This window comes from Colius striatus, chromosome 4, assembly GCF_028858725.1.
Source record: "Colius striatus isolate bColStr4 chromosome 4, bColStr4.1.hap1, whole genome shotgun sequence".
Lineage (NCBI taxonomy): Eukaryota > Metazoa > Chordata > Aves > Coliiformes > Coliidae > Colius > Colius striatus.
Genome location: NC_084762.1, coordinates 84256387 through 84274486, shown reverse-complemented (window position 1 = coordinate 84274486; position 18100 = coordinate 84256387).

The following is an 18100-nucleotide window of genomic DNA, read 5'->3' as shown; positions in this document are numbered from 1 at the left end:
ACCCCAGGCAACCCTACAGACTTGAGGCAGTGACTGGAAAGCTGCCAGGCAGAAAAGGACCTGGGAGTGTTAATCAACAACTGACTGAACATGAACTAGCAGTGTGCCCAGGTGGCCCCAGTAGCCAAGAAGGCCAATGGCATCCTAGCATGTATCAAAATTTGTGTGTTCATCAGGACTAAGGAGATGATTATCCCCTTGTGCTTGTTACTGGTGAGGCTATACCTCGAGTACTGTGTTCATTTTTGCGCCCCTCACTACAAGAAGGGCATGGAGGTGTTGGAGTATGTCCAGAGATGGGCAACAAAGTTGATGAAGGGTCTAGAGAACAAGTTTGATGAGGAGTGGCTGAAGGAGCTGGGGATGTCTAGCTTAGAGAAGAGGAGGCTGAGAGGAGATATGACCACTCTTCACAACTACCTGAAGGAGAGTTGTAGTGAGATGGGGGTCAATTTCTTCTCTCCAGTAATGAGTGATAGAACATGAGGAAATGGGTTCAAGTTGTGCTAGAGGAGGTTTAAGTTGGACATTAGGAAAATATGTTTCACTGAGAGGATTATTAAGCACTGGAATGGGCTGCCCAGGGAGGTGGTGGCATCACCATCCCCAGAGATATTCAAAAGATGCACAAATGAGGGTACTGAGGGATATAGTTTAGTTTAGTGATGGGTTTGGCAGTGTGAGGTTAGTGGTCGGACTTGATCTTAAAGGTTTTTACCAATTGTTTCGATTGTATGCTTCTATGATTCTTCAAAGAATTAACTTTCCCACTTGTGGCAGCAACATAGATGCCTATCTGGCATCTGGACCACTCTGCTCTGAAAGCAGGACAAATACAGTTCATGTTCATGTTTGTTATACCAATGAACCTTAGCAGAGAAAAAGATGAAAGCATATCTGTCCACTCCCACACAGATCTTAATGCTAAGCTTCCTTCAGCCTGGAGTCACAGCTAGGCTCTTGGAACATACTTCTCAAATTTACCAGGACTGTCATGATATATGTTTCCTTTTTTATCCTTCCTGTACTTATACTCAACTTCCAAACTTGGATTCAGATGTGCTTTCATTATATTGGACTGTTTTCCATTCACTTTCCACCCTTTGCCTTCTTTTCTGCTTTGAGTTCAGCCAAAATCCACCATAAAGTACAGCATTATCAGCTGGGAAAAAGTCATGTGGTGTAAATGTGTTGATGGCTCTGGTGACTCTATCACATTTCAAATTAATTTGTGTCACTCATGGAGCTGAACCATTGTAGCATCAAGTCTAAAACCACTACTGTCAATTGCATCTTTGAGAGGCACATAAATTTCCTATGTGTGTTGTAAATGTTCTTAGCGAACAAAGTCATTTTAAAAAATGGTATATACATTTTGCATCTTTCCTGGCACTTTGGCAAGATGCAAATGCTTTATCACAGACTCAGTTTTCAGGCTTTTGTGACATTTTTGATTTACAATTGCATACCTGATCACAAGCCAACAGCAGTGGGGTCATGACAGAATATTTCATTGCACTCAATTCATTTTCTGCTTTCCTTCAGTCTCAGATGTACCTACGTATCATCTACTGCTGCTAATTATACACTGCTTACAAAGGCAAGGAATTGACTGGCTATGGATCATCTGTTTGATTTTTTTAGTATATATTTCTTTATATTGTCTAATCCATTTGCTCTTGACCCCAGAATCAGATCCTTCTCATTTCCCCACCTGTTAGATGAGTTCCAGTGTCAGAAGCAAATGTTCACAGTGCTTTTTCAGTTTCTTTTTGCTAAAATATGATTTTAACAAGAATTCTTGTATTGTGCCTTGGAGATTTTTGTGCCTAGCATTTCCAGATGGCTTCCTATCCAAATACCAGAGACACCTAGGTCTGCTGGGGCTAGAGGATCAGGAAAGATCAACATACATTTAGCCTGGTGGGGCTACAGTGCTAAGTATGACAGCTAAATAAGCTATTCAAGATAGCTGCCAAAGGTCTACACTAATACCTGGCTTCTCATCAAAGCAATTATCTCTGCTAAAACTGTGTTTGTTTTCTTACCTCATTGCTGTAAAGAAATTGAAACTTTTTGAAATACCAACAGTGCAAGTTTCTAAGTCTCTCCTTGTACTCCCATGATAAATGGGGGACGGAGGATTTTTAACAACAGACTTCCAGTGGATTGATGTACCTAAATCCCATACGGACTTTGGAAATTCTCTTTCTGCCACAGACAATATGAGAAACTGACCAAAGTTTACTTCTCCCTGTTCCTACTCCTCTGCCAAAATTAAGCTGTGTAGTGTGCACTATGTCCATCTGAAAAGTGCTTAGCAATACAATCATATGTTGGCATAATCCCTTGGAAAAAACAGAAATGTATGTTATATTTTACTTCTTTATCATTTTCAACATATTCTTCAGAGAAAATGCATATTTGTATGTTTATTAATTTCAGTTTGTTTCTTCCTACACAATTTAACACGGTTAAAAGCACCATTGTATTTTTGCAGCATCTCCAGTAGAATATATACCAACTTGTCACCAGTGTTTTCCTACAACACAGATGGTGAAACTTGACCTTGTCAAAATTTTGTTTGTTTTTCAGCTGATGTCTGTAAAAGTTCTCTACTGTCAGGATTAACAGAACAGAATCAAGTTTCCCCACATAAATCTGCCCTTTGTCCTTTGGCATACACTTGCAACTTGAGTCTAGGTCTACCAGATGAAAGGGCTGTGCATATTTTGGCTCTTTATGCGAGTCTGGTATGGCCAACCCGAAAATCACATCGGAAGTTACCATTTTTATTCCTAAGTAAAAATTGTGAAGTTGTAGGCAAAGCTTTTTTTCGGTCCTGTTCTATCAGTTTGCCTGGTGTTACCAAATGAAGCAAGCCTCTTCTGCAAAAAGAAGCTTATATAACTTTCCAAATGAGGAAAAAAAATCTCAGTCAAAGTGCAGGATGAATTTGAACCATCTGCAACAATCCAAACAGGCCAGGCGTAAATGGAAAAGAAAGCCATGGAACAATTTATACTACCACATTTTTTTGCTGCAGAGGACAAAGAAAGCATGTCCCAGCAGCTGGCCTTGGGGGGAAAGAATATCACAAATCTCTGCTCATACGTTGATTGGCTCCAGGAAGGGACTTTGCTAACAGTCCGTGTCAAACAGGAGATCCCAGGCAGCTCACAAACCCCATAATGAAAGCTTAGCAGTACACCTGCAATTTCAGGAATCACAATAAAGGCACAGTCTTTCCTAAAATCTCTGCAGCAGCCGGGCAGTGAGTCAGCTGTACTCTGAATTTTTTGTCGTGAGTATAACATCTATTCTCAAAGCTGTGGTGGGCAGCATGTGGGAGGTCACTCATACCTCTCAGGTGGCCCTCAAGAGCTGTTTCTGACGCAGTGATGAGGCATCAGCTAATGTTCAAGTTGTGGTACTTCCCATTGGTGGAAGGTCAGGTAAGGACTATTTTGAAGGTTTCAGAAAACCCTCTGCTAACTATATTTGTTAGGTGTTTCTGAGGTGTAAATTCCCCTAGAGCCGTGCTTTGTAAAAATGCCTCAACTTTACAAGAAGTAATAAATGTGTAGGATAACAGGATTAAGCTGCAATAGTATGCCCAGGGGTATTGCATAGAGTGGACTATAGGCAATAAGCAAAAGCTAATAGAAAAACAGGTATACTATTATACCAATATAGACAATAGAATATGGGAATATAAAGGAACAGCTGCAGCCATTTGTCCCAAACAAGATGATATTCCACTGTCTTATTACATGTCCAAATGCAAAAGCCAGAGCGGACAGAAGGACAAGATGAGAGTGATATCAAAAAATAGCCTGCAAGAAGACTAATGCACTGTGGATTTTCTCCTCTTTTTCATGAACATATGTTTGTTAAAACAAGAAAAGAAGTGAGAACTTTCATATAGGGTGCTCAACTTACTATACATGAGATGAGACCTGTGGTTTTGTACAGCAGTGTGGCAAGGCAAAAATTTAATTTGGTGGGAAACGACAGGAAATTACTAAAACTCTTCATTCTCTACACATAGTTATGTTTTAGTTCTGATTTCGTGATTTGGAGGAGGTTTTACTTTGGATGAGAATCTCTGCAGTTAGTGTTCCCACTTTGATTAAAAAAATTACACAGAAAAGTAAATAAATGAGTGGAGTCTCGTTTAACTACATGCTGAAGTATCATGGGGAGAATGTTCCCTGTGATTAATGGCTTTTGGCCTGCTGAATAATTCCATTCAACAACTTACCAGCACAACTCGCTGTCACTTTTCTCAGCATTGGTTTCAGATGCTGATGCAAACTAATTGCCACCTAGAACAACAGCTTAGACAGCTTAGAGTGCAGGAACTGAGACTGTCTCACGCAATTCAGAAAGCCATTTAGTTTATGTGTCTACTTTTTAAAAGAAAAGTCTCCCTGTCATGTAAACCCTTCAAGTCCCATGTTAAAGAACTATAAGGAACTTTTAGAGCCACTTTTTCCACAGGGTTAAAAAAAATAGGCTGACATTTAAATATTATCATGTGCTCATTATAAGAAAAACAGGAAATAAAATATTGACCACAAGTTATTTTCCCAAGGTTTATCAATGTAAAGGTTTTCACAATGCTTCTAACTGTGTTAACACATTCAGCAATTGTTACCATGAAGTTTCTTTTCTGTATGGTATTTACTGCCCCCACTTTAGACATCTCCACATCACAAGTTTTTTTTTTAAATTTAAATTATGCTTATTAAAAACTTCAGAATTGCCAGGAGAGCCACTGTGATGAAAACTCTCTTATATATTTTTCCAAGAAGATTTACAACCTACATTAGACACAGCACTCAGCCATAAAATCAAGTGAAATGTGCAGACCTGACACACTTCCTCTGTGCAAGAGAAATTAAAATATATATCCCATGAATTTTGTCATAGTAACATGTGGGAAACATTAAAAGGAGTCAACATGATGAACAGGTATAATTTATATTTCTATAAAGTCTTACCCCACACATTGCTCATAAATCATCCAGCTTGAGTCTGAGGTATAGAGATGTTCAACTTTCCATCCTGTAGTTATACTGTTCCGACCAACAAAATAAGAATAAGTGCTGGAAAAAATGACTCAATGTCAACTGGGTCTGCCCAGTAATAGAGATATACAAACTTAAAAATCAAAACAAAAAAATGCTGATATCAGTTTTACAGTTTCTAAACAGACACTCTATTGACATCAATAGAATTTACTTGTATGTTTAAATAGAATTTACTTGTATGCTTAAAATTAAGCACATGCTCAAGGTTTACAGGACTGAAACTTAAACCAATGCTTAAAGCACACTGGGGGCAATGCATTGCCCTTCCCATGCAGGCTTTTCGATCCTGACATATTCCTTACTGCCCATGATACACACAAATGGAAATCACTGTGACTGTTTCTTGCTCCAGCATTCCGGGCTATCGCTACCTACAGATTGGGATGACAACTTCCAGTGAAGCCTTTCAGAAAAGGCTGGTGATTTTGAGCATTTCTGGGATTGTCTGTCCTTTCTGAAGTTCTGTAAAGCTGGATACTCACATGTGTATCTGCATGGGAGCTCCTGCAGCAAGGAAACTCAAAACCTGCAGCACCTGAAACCTCGGTGAGCAAATCTTTCCTAAATGCTTTAACTAACAGGTTGATTTCCTTAGAAAGCCTTGGTCTCGTTAGCTGTTTAAGACTTTCCTTTTTTCATAAAGGCCCCATGGTTCACTCACTTGGAAATTGGAAATAAAAACTTAGACAAAGCACCTGTAGCGTAGCCTTATAGGGAGGTCCTGTAACTTCAACAACTGTCATTACTTTGACAGGATCGAGTTGAGCTCTATAGTGCCCAGCTCTGGAAATTAAACCCCACTGCCTATTTTTATGCCCAAAATAATTTAGTTCAATTTAATCTCAGTGTATTTAATAGTCTATATTGACCATAAAATAACTCCATACAGTCAATTTGATTAAAAACACTTCCTAGACTATCAAGTGAATAACAATTTCTTAAATATCTGGCTGTTATTTCACAGGCTGTAACACTGTCTAAGAAGGAATCAAGTATTTGACATATATGTAGAATTATTTGTACAGCTTGTTGGAGGATACTTTGGATATTATTTGACATATAACAATAGTTATGACATTTTTTTCAGGTTTTAAATAGCTGTGAAGCTAAAAAAAAAAAGGTGAAGGAAATACCACCAGAGACACAGGAAAGTAATATAAAAGGTTTTCCTTAAACCAGCTAAATCCTGTCTTGTTCAAAGCTGAGCATGAGAATCCAAATTTAATTCACTCCAATTAAATTAATGTCATTTTTACAGCAACAGAAGTGATGATGTACATGAGAAAGGCCTCTGGGCTATCCTGCATTGGAGCTAGTGACACAGCTATAAGGTGTTCTCAACATGGAAATCACAGAATCATGGAATTTTTTAGGTTGGAAAAAACCTTTAGGATCATTGAGTCCAACCATTAACCTATTGTTGCCACATCCTCCAGAGGACAAGGGAAAGTATGGACAGCTCAAGTAGGTATGGGGTCAGAAGTTGGTAGTGGAGTCATACGAATTTTAGCACAGTGGCATCTGGGGAATTATGCCAACCTATGGAGTGAGCTCACTGGCAATTTTGGAAGGAAAGGAGACACATCTGAATTATCTTTCAAACGGGAGAGGAGAAGGCGATTCTACTTTTGTCCAACAGCAACACAAGTTATGCTGCTGCTTGCTTGTGGTGCTAGCAGCATTCAGCTCATCCAGTGTCCTGAATGCACAGACATCTAAAAAATAATCCCAGGATTACCTAGGAGTTCACCTGCTTTGTGTGGGAATTTTAACACTGTCCTCTGCAAAGCCAGGCGGTGTCTTGTGCAGAAATCTGCACTGGTCAAATCAAGACCTATTTCATCTAGAGTTCTGTCTACCATAGTGACATTCAGCAGATGCTAGGATGCTAAGGGTTTAAGAGCTTAGGAGTCTAAGAAGAAGGTTGGTTATAAAGATACTCCCAGAATCCTTATGATTAATTTTCTGAGCAAACTCTTACCTTCCTTCAGAAGTTTCCACTTAAGATTTTAATACTTTCATGTGACCAAATATCTTTAGATTACCCAAAAGGCCGTTTTCTCATAGAATACAAAGATCACAAGCAGAAGTCAAGGAATATTATAGAAAAAACCCCGAGTAAGATGTCTCAGGCTTTTAAACATAATCTTAATATATAATTATGGTTTAAAACAAAAAAATCCTAAAATAATCTTTAAAATAAGTTTTCCATAAAATCAGTATGCTTCTCAGCAGAGAGACTTATACTTCTATTTATTGTATTGTTTTGAAGTTTAAAACATAAATTACTTCTAGTACATCAGTATTTATTAAAAAGATATCAAACCATTTGCAAAGTAATTACAAGCCTACCTTTATGCCTTTCAGCAGCATCTTTTAATATGAAGGTTTCGATTCCTGGACAGTCTTTCATAAAGGATTACTTTTGCTTTGAAAGCACACTGTTCTGATGGTTTGTTTACTGAATTCTTTATGCAAATGTATCTGTCGTATAATTCACAATGTTTTGCTATGAAAGTGCAAGTCTTTCATGTGCTTCTTTTCCTCTGTTCTCCAAAAGAATCACCTTTTCCTGACAATCCGTACTGAAATGAAAAAATTTCTTATGAATTTTATTAAGCTGAAAGAGTCTGACCACAGCACATTTCTACCTATTAAAATGAAATCCCTGGAAGACCACATCACATATACACGATCCAAACCATTGAGCCGTATTGATTTACATAGCGAAAGCTGCTTTGCTCTATTTTGAATCCTTGTATCCATTTTCAACAGCTTTACATTACTTCTTTGCTTTTCCTTCAGAAAACAACACAGTTCTGAATCCTAATTGTCATCTGACTGGATATATTAGAAAAAAAATAGTGAAATGTAAGGCATCTAATCACTGGATTCTTAACCCTTTTTGAAGAACAATCATTGAGTTTGGAGAATATCCAGCCTTAAAATTAATGAGTGAGTGTGATTCACAGATAAATAACATTAACTACAATTTGGCTAGACCTTAAAGTCTGCATTTTTGTTGGTTTTGGCATCTGGAACCATATTTCCAATAGAGTAACTTCCCTTGAGACAGGTAGTGAAAGAAAGTTGCATAGTCCTAAACTTGAACCTTTTTTGTTTCTTTGCTTTCTTTTTTGAGATTTAAATAGCATTAATTACATTGTAACCAGAAAAGTCAATTGTTTTACAGGCTGACAGCAATTGTTTTTGTTCCCAAGATGTGAGTCCTTGTGCTAAAAAGACATTGCATTCAACTGGGACTTGTTCCAACACTGACAACAGCCTCAGGATCAATGTTGTAAAGGCTTTTGGCTCTCGTGTCCCTTGAACATGGCTTGTGTAAGCTTGTTGAACACAAGACAGACAGTACCTTGAGCAGCCATGGAAATTAATTTGATGTGAAAGAAGAAATCAGAGTAGTATAAAAACACTAGTCTGATGAGACCTTAAACATCTCTTCCTGATGGATGGCGATAGTGAGAAGGTGATAGCTGCAGGTAACCATCATGCTTTGTTCTCTCTGTTATTTTATGTTGCAACTTGACCATGAAAACATCGGGGAGACCTCTGTGACTAACATCCATGAGAAATGGACTGCAACCACTGAACTAACACATAGGGAGCTAAGTAAACCTCTCTACCTTATTGTCCACCAAATCAACGGATGGATGAAGTTTTTTCTTTCTCTTTGGCTAACAGAGCTATACAAAGTACAAGGCCAGGTGTTAATGGGACAATTTTCCCCAGCATCTGCCACTAAGGGACTGCAGTGGATGGCAGAAGGTGGGAGATCTGCAGCACTGAAGTCTATATATGAACTAGTAACCCAAGGCTATCCTTGTACTTGGGTAGAAATAGTGAGAAGTGGGCACTTTTAGAGCATTGTTTGTTGATTCAGATACCAATTTGGGATGAAACGATACTCAGAAAAACCCCTACAATTTATTACTACTGTGTACTACAAATTGTTATTTATTACTGTCAATAAAGAAAATCAGACAGTAATCTCAGTCCTGTGCTTACGTTCATTTACTCATGTACATCTCTGTTGGGTTTGACAAATCTCATCCAGACTTATCACCAAGTGTTGTGGGTAAATTTTAGAAAACACATCTGGAAGATAGGCTTTTTTGAGCCTGCTTTTCACGAGTAGAGAAAACATGGAAGTAGCAGGCAGTGTTTTAGCACTAGGGAAAGTTAGGGGTCTTCTTCTAACAAAGAAGAAACACAAAAACATCTTCAAGAAAGCTAAGGAGAACAAATGAAGTGAGATGGCATTTAACATCCTGTAGAAATATATGTAGAGGAAAAGGATCAAATAAACTGGCAATTCCATGTAAAAATAAAATTTGAAACATTGGATTAGAGTATCCCAAGACAAAGAAAAGAGCAGAAAAAGCAGAGAAAACAAAAGAGACCCAGCTAAATCAAGTGTCTTCAATAATCTGAAATATAAAGAAGAACCACACATAAAAACATCTCAAGCAGCTAAGGACAAGAATGAAAGCAAAGCAGAAGTATAGAAAGACATGAAAATCAACATGGATGCAATTATCAAGTAATGCAAGATGTTACAATAAACCATTTAATAGACCTATTAGATAGTCAGAGAAAGTTATGAAAACAGTCTTGCTACTTTCAGTAAAAAGGCAAAGCCAGAAAAGATTATGTCAAGAAACAATATCTACATGGCTTGACTAGACCCACAGTCAACCACTGCAATTGATCTGGTGGCAGATTAAGAAAAGAGCGAATCAGAGATTACTCAGATAATCAAGGATTACTTAGATAAACTAGGCTCACATAAATTATGGATTGATTAGCTTGATATGAGCCCAAAACCACAGAGACCTAATCTTGAAAAACATAGCAGTCCTCCTACTGCCTCTTATCTAATTCCCAACAGGGAAAGGGTAAATATATCCACACAGCCAAGCACACGCAGGCCAGGAGGCTCCTACAGATTGCTGACGACAGCTTCCTGCCACAGATGATCAAGGAACCAAAAAGGAGGGATGTGCTGCTGGACCTAGTACTGACTAATAAGGACAGCCTGGTTGGGGATTGCATTACCAGATAACAAGAATAATTTACAAAGACCTTCAAAGTCTTTGGAAAGATAGAGCTTAGGTCTTGAGGAGAGAAACTGTGATGACTTGGATCACGGAGCAGGGATGTAGTGGTGCTTTAGAGGTGCTTTGCTGTCTCCTTCACCTATCTTCAGCACAGCTTGTTTAACCTTTACACCTAGAAATGATTGCTGTGGTGTTGTAAAGGTTGTCTGCTAGTGTCTCAGGGACCATCTCTTCTTACCCTGGGGCAGATAGATGTGCTAACAAACAGGCCAAGGAGTCATCTGGCAGCATGTCAGTAATTGCAGCTCCATCTTAGTGGTAGAGGACTTTATAAAAAATTAGAAAGAAAAATGTTTTAAAGATGCACTTAAAAAGACCTATCTTTTGTCAAGGGTATTTTAAAAGTGTTCCAGCTCCTCATTTTCTCTGGTCTTAGCAATCTGTAAGTAACAGAAGTCCAAAATATCTTTAAATATATATAATCTCTAGAAAGCTAACAAACTGTTTACTCCATGGTCTACATTCTAGAAAAGTTTCTAGAATGTCTTCAAGACATTTGCATTAATCATTAATTTGTATATTGCTTATTGTTTAGAAATGCTTGATCTTTTTGGATGTTCTCCTTAAATAGGGAACATTTGTTTAACTGTGCCCAGTTTCTAATTGAAAATAAAACCCAACCAACATTTTACCTATGTTCATTTAATACATTGAAAGAAAACCCCACATTTTTTTTTCAGAATGCATTTTCTGAGTCCAAACCAGCCTTGTATCACATATTCTAGCTAAAGCAGGTCAGAAAAGAGTTGATAAAATTTCTTGAAAAGGCTGGAATTTGAACCAAAATCCCTCAACAGAAACACCTCAGGTTTCTTGAACTCTTGCTAGACCACAAGTGTCTCACACACAGAAACTTATGTGGCTTCAGAGGAGTTAATGCTTCTATAAGAAGCAGGAGAGACTCAGGTATGTAGGTCTTCTCAGCTCTGTCCTCCAGAACCAAGACCTGGGCCTGTTTGCCCTGGGAGACTTTGAGGCTCTCAGTGCCATAGCTCCACCGAGGCAGGTTGGATAACCTTGCATCCAAGGCCCTCTTGAGTAGTGCCTCTTGGATGTGAAGTCAGCTGCCTGAGAGCTCTGAGGTCCTGGATCCAGTCACAGGTCTCCAGGCTCCCATGTTCTATTCACAGAACCAGATGCAGAAGCTAGAAGTAGTTGAACAAGCTCTCTTGGTCCATATTTCTACCTACCACATTGGTCTTAAAACCACAAGATGATGGCCCAAGGGTCTGAGAGTGTTGCATCCAAACCAGGGAATGTGGTGGACAGTCAAACTGAAGACCTCTAGAGCTTGTGCTTTCAAACCAACACTCCTCTCTTGGCACTGGTAAAAGAAACAGTAATGCCCTTTTCTTTCACACCACAGGGCCTCTGTGAGAAATTTTTTATTTCAAAGTTTCAGTTCATTAGATATTTTTGAGCAACACTTATTGTTGTCTGCCAATTTGAAGTTCTGTATTTTGTCCAATTCTGAATAAACCTGAATTGAAGCAAAACCTGAGGACTAAGGACATGTCAGTGACAAAATATGTTTAGACTGGCAACATTAGAGTCATTCTGAAGACAATGGACTGTGTGCATGGTGGGAATCATATCTGTTAACTTATTTAAAAAAATGGATGGGTGTTAGCAACAAATTGGGGTCTCCAAAGTACACTAACATTATTTAGAGACCTGTCTTTCCACTCCTCTTTCACTTTTAACATCTATTGGCAATAGTAATTGTCTAAACGGATGCAGAAATCAAATCATATGCCAGAGTTCCTACATAGCACAAGCATCAGGCAATTTAGATTACCAGTTTGATTATTACTAACAGTGCAAAATTGCTGTGAATGAGGCAAGTAAAAATACTCCCACAGACTTCTCCATTTCACTCCATTTTCTGCATTTATTTTGGAGGTGGATTCTGCTGTGTTTATAGTTGAATCTTATGGATAATTACATACTGACAGTATTCAGTTTCATTATTTAGGTACAACTCCTTCTAGTACTTATGCATAAGCATAACTTTATTCATTTTGCAAGTTCAATGAGACAAGCTACTGTACATGAAAGCAAGCACATGAATAAATTTTCATAGGATCAGAGTCTTAATTTGTACAAGAAGAATTAGATATTAGAGTAATCTGTTGTTGGTTTAGTGGTTATTAAGTTCTTCCCAAAATACCAGATGTGGGGAAAAATGCCCAAAGAACGAAGTAGACATGACATCATCTAATTGTCATTGTAGAAATAACACCATGCATGTAGCATAATCCAACACGTGGCAGATACAGACAATTAGATTTAATCTTTTTGCTAAACCAAAGTAAAATTAAAGTAAACTGTAGCTAAATAGCCAGCTTATCAGCCAGTTCATCAAGTCCATTCTTAAACAATGGCATGGGTCAAAATTCCTTCTCTTAAAAGTGAATTTTAATTTTCCAAATAAAGCTAGTTTGTTTGGAACCAGGACACTGATCTTGCACTAAGCAGGTTGATCCAGCCACCTGATGGCCCTCAGGCAGCACCAACTTAGCTTCCTGACTAGGAGCAAATTAAAATACTCCTGTTTAGAAGTCATGGGGCCACCATGAACCCTCTCTGTGACCAACTTTAACTCCTTTTTATATTTTTCCCTCATCACATAATCACTGAATGCATCCACTTTTCATGGAGAGCAAACTGAGCCCAGCATAGGTACTGCTGAGTCCTGGATGCCTAAGAGAGTTAGCCACCCTACATCTATGCCTGTCTGAATATTGGAAATTGCTTCATCTATTGCTAAGTCCTAACTGGAGCTAAAAGAATTTTCTTTGACATTAGCCTTATCTTAGGATTTTAGAGTAGCCTGAGCAGCTTTCATCCTATTTGTGCTGAACCACTGGCTAGGTTGCTACTGAATTCAGGAATGAGGGACCTGGCCCTCTGTGCTGTAAATGATAAACAAATGATATGGCTATTAATTGCTCTTTATTCATCTTCAAATGCTTTTTCCCCCCTATTTTAATTAATGAGTTGGCCAACCTCTCTGGCGTGCTTTACTCACAAATGCTATAGCTATAGAAAATTAATTGTTATTGGTATGCCTAAAAAAACCTGAGGACCATGGATCCCTCAGCAGGTATCAATTTCACCTCCACATTGAGCATCAGCAGGTAGATTGACTCCAGTGCTGAGCTGTCCTGGAAAAGATGCAGCCAATCTGTGCACTCCTAGATCCAGGCTGACTGCACACACACACAAAAAAAGTATTTGTGTGTTTCTGCATCCATGGCATGGTTAATTCATAACACCAGTGAGATTCCAGATACCACTACTGACATCTTTATTTTCACAATCCATTACTTAGTCACTTGTCACATGTGAAAATGTGAATATGTACTGGTTTCCTTCCCAGTACTATCCATCTCAACTTTGTGGGTTGAAAAAAACAAATGCACAATATGACAATATTTTATAGTACTTTATACAGTATTTTATTTACTGCAACAAACAAGAAGAGGCTCATATGCATAAGTATGTGATTATGTTGAGGCCAATGCAAAGATGACTGGAGTCACAGTTCCAGCCCAGACCCTGCTGGGTAGATCAGCTGTGTGAATTTCCACTCCTTTTTTCCCTATTCTTCCTATCATAAGAGAGGAAGCTTCTGCTACTGCTAGCTAGAAGGTTACACATGGATGAAGAGATGTATTACTCTGAGGGGACAGTTTTGTCTTTAGAAGGGGAAAAAAAAAGCCATATAGGATGGGAAAGTAAAATACAGGCTAGTATTCTTCTCAGAATGTACTTAACAAGTGCTGCTGTAAGTCTTTTCATAAATTCATTACTGCAACAGCAATTAATTTTACCTGTAACAAACATATACTTCACTCATTTCTTATTTGCATCATAAGGTTGCTGGAGTAGACTGCTACAGATATCCAGGGAACACTGTCCCAAAACCTGCCCCAAATCTGCAGCCTCCCTGTGCTGTTGCCTCACTTTGATGCTGGATGACTGTCTGAATCCTAGCCAAAATTCTTCTTAATGTGAAAGACAAATTTTGCCCATTTTTCTCATTTCTTTAACTTCATGTTATCCCAGATGAAGGTTTGGATGTCTGGCATCACCTCTACTGCAGATGTGCAGTGGAGCACATCTGCATGCATGTGAGAGCGCTTGGCCCTCATAAAGAATGATTATAATAATTGGCTTTCACTGGGTTCCTGTGTTGTCAGTCCTGGTTAAGGGCTGCCTAAAATAACAGTCGTCCACTCTGAACATCATCTCCATTTATTTTTCACTTGTTTTTTAATTTCCAAAAGCTTGTAGATACGATCCTTTCCTTTGGGGAGAAGTCCTGTACATGTGCATTACACCTTGAAAGGATCTGCTACCTCTGTTTAATTGAGCAATTTGACAAAGTAACTCTTTCTGGGCTTCTCTGAATTTAATGGAAGATTTATTAGTTACTTGACCAGTAGCAGTATCAGGCCCTTTGGCTTCATCAGGCACGTCATCCGTCTTCACATGAACAGGCTGACAGGACAGGGAATGAAATTTCACAGTCTGTGATATATTTAGAGATTGTTTAGACCGCATTAGGCTATGGAAAATACTGTGCTGACCAAGATAATCATCCTTCAGATATTGATCTAACCCCTGTCTGCTCTAATTTGTTCTTCCAAAATCACATTGCCTGCAGCTGCCTGCCAATATCTTACAGTAATATTGCAATGAGAGCTGTGGGATCCCTGAATTTTCCCCAGTGGAAATCAATGGTGAAACCACAACTGACTTCAGCAGTGCAGGACTGAGCCCTATGGGCAGTGTTTTCAGCACCACTTTTCTCACTAAAACAGGTGAATGTTTTAAGCCACATTGCTGAAAATCAGACAGTAATATCCCAACTCATTCCAATAATACAACATTTCTCTTTGAGGCATAGGAAGCAGAGTAAATCCACAGAAGTCATACCTACAGTGTTGTACAGTGCTACTTAGACTAGCTCTGAACAAATTAGTGGGCATGCTCTAGGAATGTGACAAATTTCCATAGCAAGGCTAATATGCCTTGCTTTTACCTTGCCAACAGAGGTAAAATGTGCCCAAGAGAACATTGTACCACCACAACTGTACCACTTCCAGCACGGTATTAACTAGTTCCAAGATAGCTAAGGTATCTGGATGGTATACCCTCATCATACTTTGATGTAGACACATTTTTAAACCTTTGCTGAACTGGATCTAAATATATACTTGTGGAACAGCTCCATAACCTGCATCTCCATTACAACCGCAGATTTGGAACGCAACTCTAAACATTTGGGATGGCTGAAAAGGGCACACAAAGGGAATGACTCCCTGCAGCCAGGAAAACATTGGCCTTTGCCAACAAGTCATGAAGTTAAATTAGACCAACAGGTTTCTTACTGCTGTGCCATCTCTAGTTAGAAATAAGGCAGGCCCAGCAAAACACTGTGGCAGAAAGAAACAACAAAACTTTATGCTAGCTCTCTAAGTACAACTCCTGCACTGCTTTGTAGACTCACAAAGTGTTTTAGACAAAGCATGCTATAGAAATCAAGGGGAATTTAATTTTTGAAACACCCTTTTTCCTGGAGGAAGTGAATTCAGTTTCTTTTTCTACTGCTTCTGTACCTTACACACTGCACAAGAGAAATTAAAGACTCCACCAAATCTATACAGAGTTAGGAATTTTCCATATTACAAAAGATTGCCCCCAGGGCAGAACAACAGACTGCCTGATTATTTTTCTTGAGGTTCATTGTTAATTTTAATAAAACCAGTCGCAGAATCACAGAATCACGGAATCTGAAGGGTTGTAAAGGGCCTCGAAAGATCATCCAGTCCAATTCCCCTGCCAGAGCAGGACCACCTAGAGTAGGTCACACACGAACTCATCCAGGTGGGTTTTGAATGTCTCCAGAGAAGGAGACTCCACAATCCATCTGGGCAGCCTGTTCCAGTGCTCTGTCACCCTCACAGTGAAGATGTTTTCCCTTATGTTTCTTTGGAACCTCTTATCTTCCACTTTGTACCTATTGTCCCTTGTCCTATCATTGGACATCATTGAGAACAGCCTGGCTCCATCTTCCTGACACCCGTCCTTTACATACTTGTAAACAATGAGGTCACTCCTCAGTCTCCTGAGTCACGCTGCTTCTCCTCTAATACAAACTTTAATGTTTAACAGATCACATAAGAAACAAAAGATTCTCTTTTTAAATTTTTTAGTCTAGTTTGTAGCAGTCCCATGAACAAGACAACTCAGAGATGCAGCCAGGTGTGCAACAGGTTTTGGTGTCATATTGCTAGGTGTTTACTGAGATCATAGAATCATAGAATGTTAGGTGTTGGAAGGGACCTTTAGAGATCATCTAGTCCAACCCCCCTGCAGAAGCAGGTTCACCTAGATCAGGTCACATAGGAACATGTCCAGGTGGGTCTTGAAGACCTCCAAGGAAGGAGACTCCACAACCCCTCTGGGCAGCCTGTGCCAGGGCTCCCTCACCTCAACAGTGAAACAGATTTTTCTTATATTTAAGTGGAACTTTTTGTGTTCCAGCTTCATCCCATTACCCCTTGTCCTGTTACTAGCTACTATAGAAAAAAGGGATGCCCCAGCCTCCTGACACCCATCCTTTAGATATTTGTAAATGTTAATAAGATCTCCCCTCAGTCTCCTCCAGACTAAACAGCCCCAGTTCCCTCAGCCTTTCCTCATATGAAAGATATTCCAATCCCCTTAGATGTTCCAGAGATCCTCTGCTGGCTCCAGATCTTGTGATCTGGATTTCTTTGTTGCTGGAAGTCATGAAGAGTTTGCTTTATCTTTTGGCCTCTTATGCTGGTTTATAAAATTTAGGGCCCATATCAGCAGCACATAAAGTCCAGTCCAGTGCTTTGAGTTCAATAAGCTTCAACAGCTCATCAGTAGCTTTTGTTCCAAAACCGGCAACATTTCCTTCAAACCCCTAAGCATATCACTACCCAGCATTACATATTCTGAGCTATAAAGCCTTATCCTCACAGTTTTTGTTGTCATGGGTTCCATGGTAAGGGAAAAGCATCTGCAAAAGCAGAAGTTTTGCTCCTAAAAGCCTTTTGCTTCTATACAAAAACAGCAAATAAGAAAAGATAAATAGCCTCCTTTCCTGAAGTATTTTTCCTCAGGTCACCAGTGGCTTGTTAATTTTTGTCAGCTCTTCAACTCTTTTGTATACACTCTCATAACAGTGGCAAGGAGGGATGACTGGAGGAATTCTTTAACCAGAAAAAAATAGGAAACTGTTCATGTCAGGATCAAGTAGATTTTAGAACTCATTCATAATATTTTTAATAAAGCAACAGAAGACTGAGCTACAGCACTAGCCCATACTCATGTATGAGTTTGACTATTGATGCCAATTAGTCAATTTGACATCAGAAAAAAGTGGAAATGGAACTCCAGAAAATAGTCTTAGAAAGACAGAAGTTCATGTTGTACCAAGTATTCTGAAACTGGGTTTTAAATATACCCTAAACTTCCCTATCCTACACTTTCTGATATTTTTTGTTATTGGAATTTGCAACAATGTAAATATTTCCAAGAGTTTCCTTGATTGATTTATATATCATTAAATTCAATGCTCAAGATGACTGTAGTGCAAAGCCTTAACTGTGTGTATGAAAGAAAAGAGTGTGATTGGGTTGTTACATGTTGGCTGTGTCCAGTTTTGGGCTCCTCAGCTCAAGAGGGACAGGGAACTTCTGGAGATGCTGATGTTAGCCACCTCAGTGTGGATCAGTACAAAAGGGCTAATATCCAGCTCCTGCCATTGCCTGCCCACAGGCTCCTCTCATGACTGTTTTAAGGCATACTCAGGAGCTAAAACCT